This window comes from Belonocnema kinseyi, chromosome 3 (assembly GCF_010883055.1).
Source record: "Belonocnema kinseyi isolate 2016_QV_RU_SX_M_011 chromosome 3, B_treatae_v1, whole genome shotgun sequence".
NCBI classification, from domain to species: domain Eukaryota; kingdom Metazoa; phylum Arthropoda; class Insecta; order Hymenoptera; family Cynipidae; genus Belonocnema; species Belonocnema kinseyi.
In genome coordinates, this window is record NC_046659.1 from 58,591,883 (window position 1) to 58,598,824 (window position 6,942).

The window sequence follows — 6,942 nt, forward strand, 5'->3', positions numbered from 1 at the left end:
AAATTTACTTATTATCCCAAAATGCAGTTTAAACAAAAAAAAACGTGATTTTTCGTGCCTATTTTTTTTTGTGAACCATTTTCCAAAGCTTTTCGAGTCTGTGATTAACCTGGAATCTCACTAATGGGTGGAATAAATGTCTAAACTTTGAGAATCCATGGTTCAAAGATAGATTTTTCGTTTTAGTATTTTCAAAATGGCGTCTTAATGGCAAAATTTTTGTGAAAACATTCATGAATTTTTTTACAATAAACGATGCGCTTTTCGGAAAAATCATCAAGAATAAAAAGTTCTTGTAATCAGCTAAGGAATACGCCTGAATTTTTTCGAAGCGTTTTGGGCAAAAATTTGGATTTTGCATATGGACAATTTTTGCAAAATTCAAAATTTTGCTCAAAACGCTCCGGAAAAATTCAGGCGTCTTCCTCGATTGATTACAAGAACTTTTTATTCTTGACAAATTTTCCGAAAAAAAAAATTATCGACGCAGTACATCTATAACTTTTCATAATTTTATGAACTTAGTGACTTTTAACTCAATCTATAGAATTGTCTAAATATCAATGCGTATAATTACTATTTAAATTTGTATAATTATTTAGAAATGAAAAGCACTTTTTTACCTCTAATTATAAAATTTAAATTCTTACTGCTAAAAACTTCCCGACTCAATCAACTATTTGGTTATCGAAGTTTACAATTACTATGCATGATTAAAATTAATTATGTGCACCAATGCTTTGAATTTGATAAATATTATCGAATTTCGAAATAATTGAATCTAGAAATAAAATAATGAAAATCCAAAGTTATTACCACGAACCACCTTCCTGCTGCAAACCGAACGTATTAGCGGCGAACAGGACCAACCTTATACTGCGTAAACCTGTCGATTATGATACATACATAATTTAACTTAAAATTCTAATAATTATGTCATTAACTCTTATGATGTCACCATGTCTTTACTATTTCTATTTATTTAATTCTTTTGTTCATAATTTGTAACTGTAGAATAATTTAAATCTCTTACATTGCTAATAAGAACAATATTTTTTTTTAATTTCAAATAATTTATAATAATGCGCATTCTTGACCTTAAATTTAAAAATCGGAAACTCCAAAGATCTTTTTACCAAAGCAAAGAGTATCTTGTAAAAAATAGAAATCTATTTTTTCCCGCATTTATTCATGCTAGAAATAGTAAAAGTTATAGAGATGAAATTTTACGCAATAAACTGAACCCTGATTCATTAGGACAAACTCCCAGTATCATAATATCAGAAAAATTCCAGAAAACTAGAAATTCCATTTTCTCTGTGACGGAAGTACGAGGGAAGTACGCCTTGTACTGGATAATCTAAAGCAACCAAATTTGTGAAGACTTTAAAATGTTGCATTTATAATTACAATGTTTCAAAATAATAAAATATCATAACATGAAACATAAATCTATTTTAAAGAAATTAACAGTACTAATCACTAATTTAGTCTTCTAGAATAGTCAATATTTCGCTTAATATTATGTTTCAAGGCACTTATTTTCTCTATTATATTTATATAAAAATAAAGAAAATATTAATATATTTTTTTATAAATAAAAATTCTTTAGAAATAGACAGGCTTTTTCTACAATTAACAAATATTTCAATCATTTTTCAATTATGAATATCTCAAAATGAAAAATTTCTTAAACTATATACATATCATCTAGTATCTGCGTAGACAAATTTAATTATTTATTGCTTATTTAGATTCAGACTGACTTTCTAGAAGATTTATAAATGCCTGGGACCAACAGAAAATATTGGACAAAAATATACATACATTAATTGTAAAAAAATAGTTGTGTTTTCAACTCAAAAAGATAAAGTTTCAATAAAACCGTTGAATTCTTATGTTACCAAAATTGTTCAATTTTGAATAGTATAATAAGATTTTTAAACAAAGAGATGAAGTTTCTTCCAAAAAACGACGATTTTTTAACTAAAATTATCTATATCTTGAATTGATATACTTAAATTTTTAATTAAAAAGTAGCTTTCTATCAAAAAAGCAAATTTGGAACACAAAAGTTCATTTTTCGCACAAGTATTTGAATTTGCAAGCAGAAAGGATAATTCTTAAACTAGAAGATTAACTTTCTACCAAAAAGATGAATTTTCAACCAAACAGTTGAATTTTCAACTAAACAGCTAAAGTAAAAAGAAGATAAATTTGCAGAAAAATAGTGAAATTTGTTACTACAAAGTTAAATTTCTACCCATAATTGGAATAGTTATATTTTCAGTCAAAATTAATTTTGAATAAAAAAAAACATGAATTTTCAACAAAATAGTACCATTATCAACCAAAAGAATTAATTCCTAATAAAGAGGGTCAACTTTCAATCATATAGTTTAATTTTCAACCAAATAATTGAATTATCAACACAAAAGGATCAATTTTCAATCAAAATAATGAAATAAATAAATTTTTTGACCGAAGAGATGAGCTTTCAAAGTAGCCACGCATCTATATAAAAAAATGAATTTTAACTTACAATTCTGCTTTGGTCAAAAATTCGACTCTTTGTTCAAAATTTGTCTTTTTAATTTGAAAATTCATTTCTTTAAGTAGAAATTTCATCTTTTTTCGTTTGAAATGCAACTAGTTTTCTTCATTTATACGAAACATGTTTTCACCAAACCCCCCTTCCCCAAAGCACCTTATTTTATTTATTACCACTCAGTCTCGTACAGAAATTTTAGTGTGGCGCCGGTCGGGCCCCGATCGAGAAAAATGTGGGCCCGATAGGGTAATCGGTCTAGCGCCAGACCGTAAATGAAACGTCCTACCCCACCAGGCCCAGATCTGGTTATCCAAAACGGGGACCCGATCTGGCCTAGACATGGCCCCTATAATTTCTTATTTTCATATTTAGTAAAATTTCAACAGTTTTTATATTAATATTTTTTCAACTTTGCATTTTACAACACTTTAATTTTTCAAATTCTACATTATATATCATTATACATTATATCTCATTTGCAATATTCTACATTACATTATCTGTTTGTATTGCTTAAATTTATCGATAACTGTTTGGATTTAAAAGAAAACTATTATGCTTTGACTAACAATGTTCAAATTTAGAGCTATTAGACACACAAACACAAATGAATTTGAATTATAAATATCTTTGAATCTTCTTAATATCTAATTGGAAAGGTTTTTGTTTGACTAATGCACATGGGGCACGTGGAGTGAGATTTAAAAAGTGAGCTTATGTACGAGAAAATATAAAAAGCATTTAATCTATAATGTTACTAATCTGGAAATTAATACGTTTAGTATAGGGTAATCCCTATTATCACAATATCAGCAACAAAATATAAAATTCTAAAAAGCTGGAATACATTGCTGGAAATCTTCAGAAGCTAAAAATGAATTGTTATATTGATTCTATAGTGAATTAAAGCTTACCTTTGTCTTCATTGCGGATATAAGAAATCTCACCAACAATTCTGTGATTCCGAACTCGCAATCAACTATTTGCTTTTGGCATTTTAAGTTCTATGAAAGAAAAACAATATCACGGCGATAATAGAAAAATTGACATCTTGTCTAACCTAACCCGACCCGACGTGGCACTGATGCGATCCACATCATCTGCCCCCTTGGGGTCACATGTGGAAAATCCGATCAGGTCCAGATCGGTACATAATATAGGAGTGTTGAGTTCAAAAATAACGGACCCTAAGAAAGAGGGGTAGGTGGTTTCAAAATATAAAATATCGGAAGTTTTAAAGTGACAAGATTTTGAACCATTCCTAACGTCAGTTTCCGAAAATCATTTTAATTAATAATTATCTTCACATAAAATAACGTTTATTAACAATTTTCACGATGGGGTGGTTTAAAGGTCCAGAACTGAACCTGAAACTATTCGTAACAATCTTAGAAAATTCGACCATCTACTTGTCCGAATTTTTGTCAAAAATTAGGATAAGCAAAATATCGTGTGCAAACGTCCCAAGAAGTCTTTTATTTCTATTTAAATGCTTATTTTCTACGAAAGCCACAAATTTAAGTATTTTTTGCAGATAAAAAGGAACGTTCAATAGCACTCTTTGGACATAATTTGCAGGTTCGATACATAAAGTATCTTTAATTTCTGTACCAAGGAACGATAATTTAAATTTTTCAACTTTGTATGTTCGTTAAATGACCCAGGACTACGCCTTAAATAATTTAGGAACAGTGAGTTTTTTAGCCAACCTATTTGTTATACATTCTTGAACAAATTCAAATAATCAGAAATTGGTTTATAAAACTGTCTTTAAAAATGATAATTATTTTTAATATTTTTTCTAATACTACTTCTATGTTATCGAAACACAAATTAAGTACAAAATAAAAAATATGCGACAATACTTTCAACCATCAAGCAGAAAGGTCGTAATTTTATTTAACGTCCCATTTCCCAAATGCCAACATGCCCTAAGAATCACAAAAAGGTCCTTTTATCGCGTTTTGGTCCAATCTTTGTTGCTTCCTGTAGCTGGTGGTTACAGTAAATTTTTATTAGCGTTCATCAACAAAGCAAAATTATAGCTTTCACTGTTGAGAGTCGTCGAAGGTATATTCTTACACGAAACATTAACTTTACAGTTAAGTGCACGTGGTTTGAAAGTACCAATACGATCATACTGAAATATAGTAAATGCACTGTGGAGTCCTCACCGATGCGTGACATTTTAAAGGTCTCACGATCACTCGATGTACCTAACTGTTTAAGGAAACCAAATAGAGAGTAGAAGAGTTCTACAATTGAATCCAGCAAGTGTATTACAATGTAGTCTGAGCCTTTGCACTGGGACAGTTTAGTGTCACGGATCGCTTGCTATCAATTAGAGCTCCTCGATGACACATATGAGGTTCATTATAACCAAAATATACAGGAGAAAAAACATTTAAATGTAAACCATTTCAATTGAATAATGAAAGTTGTTATTTTTCAATTAGCTTAGCAGAAAATAAATCCCCTCTGATGGAAAAATGTTTGTGTTCGGAAAATTCACATTTCTGGGTTTAAACTTAGCTAACAGGAGATTATTAGAATTTGTTGGGAGCCTCTAAAGAATAATTATCGCTAATTTACTTTAAATTTGGATGCTCCACATTTCCCTTATCAAGCCTTCAAAGTGGCCCAAAAAATTTAAATTACAACTTTTCCCAAAATTAACGCATTTGAGCTCTGTTTTTCCCTTTTTTGTCATAAATAATTTTTATTTGATAAATTATATACTTATATTTATTTTAAAAATTTCATTTGCTTAATTCATTTCACTCTGAAATAACCGTTTGAAATTGATTTTTTTCCGTAATTAATAAGGTTATTTGTCATTGTTAAGAGCAACATTTTATGTTAAAACCACTATCCAATTGTTTATACAAATAATAGTAAGTTTTTCATAAATCTTAATTATTTTTTTATTATTATTAAACCATTTAGCCATTTCCCTTTCGGGGTAGGCGTGACTGACTCGGTGGGGAAGGAATTAAGGGGAGGAAGGAATATAGAATTTTTACATTGATCCAGAATTCTCGTGTTATTTATTTAAATAACACGTTCGTTCCGCATAACTACTGAGTGCTCTGACCTAGGTTGCTGATCAATCTCTCTCGCAGTCACCCCAAGTGAAGATGCTCACAATGTCGTCATGTGAGGTTCCCGACTTGGGCCCATTAGTATCCAAGGTCTTTTTTTTCAGGCGTCATTCACTCTACTGACATTCTTTTTATTAACTATTTACCGCCATACTTTTCTGTCCTGGCATACTTTTCTAGCTTCTTTTACGTCATTACATTTTTTCATGCAAGCCCTCGTGTTTCTGTGGCTTTTTATGTCTCTTCTAACTAGGATCTCATTTACACATTCTAACTATTCTTTCCGTGATCTGCCTCTGGACAAGCTGCTATTTACTTTACCTTGATACACTTGTTTCGTTAGTCGTTCATCTTTCATTCTCTCAACATGTCCGAACCATCTTAACCGATTAATTATCCATATGTCAAATAGTGTGTCTTCTGCACCAAATTCTTTGAGGATTATCTCGTTATTCACTTTATCCATCAGAGTTTTCCCGCATATTAGGCACAAGAGTCTCATGTCAATTGCGTTAATTTTACTCTTATCTTTTTTTGATAGGTCCATGTCTCGCTACCGTATAGTACAGTCGGTACAAATATAGAATTATGCATTGCCATTTTAGCTTTATATTATATATTTTTACTTCTAATAAGGGGCTCTACTCTACCAGTAATCTTCTTACGTTCGTTTATTCGTCTATCTAATTCCGCATGTATCTTCCCGTCCCTAGTAAATAAGCTACCAAGGTATGCGAACTTATCAACTTGTTCAATTCTCTCACCATTTAATACAATGTTGCATATTGTTTTCTCACTCTTTCCTTCAAACACCATAGCTTTTGTTTTATTTGCGTTAATGTTAAGGCGCATGCTCTTCATATTTGCATTCAGTTTATTCAACATTCTTTGCAAGTCTTCAATTAACTCTGCCATAACATCCTTATCATCTGCGAACGCTAACCCACGTACCCTTACTGTTTCGAGGTCCATACCATCTTCGTCGTAAAGAACCATTCTTAAACACTTGTCCATGAATAATATAAGTAGCCATGAAGACATAAAACATCCTTCTCTAACTCCTTGCATGATATCGAAATAGTCACTCAATTTCCCATTTACCCTTGAACTCGCTTTGCTACCTATATATATTGTTTTTATGGCTTTTAGAAGCCATCCATTAACTCCGTACTCTTGCAGGACTTCCAAATGTTTAATATAAAAAATTTTTTTAAAATATTATTTTATCCATTTCTATAACATATAAATATTTAACAATATGCAATATCCACAACCAAAATTTAGACAAAA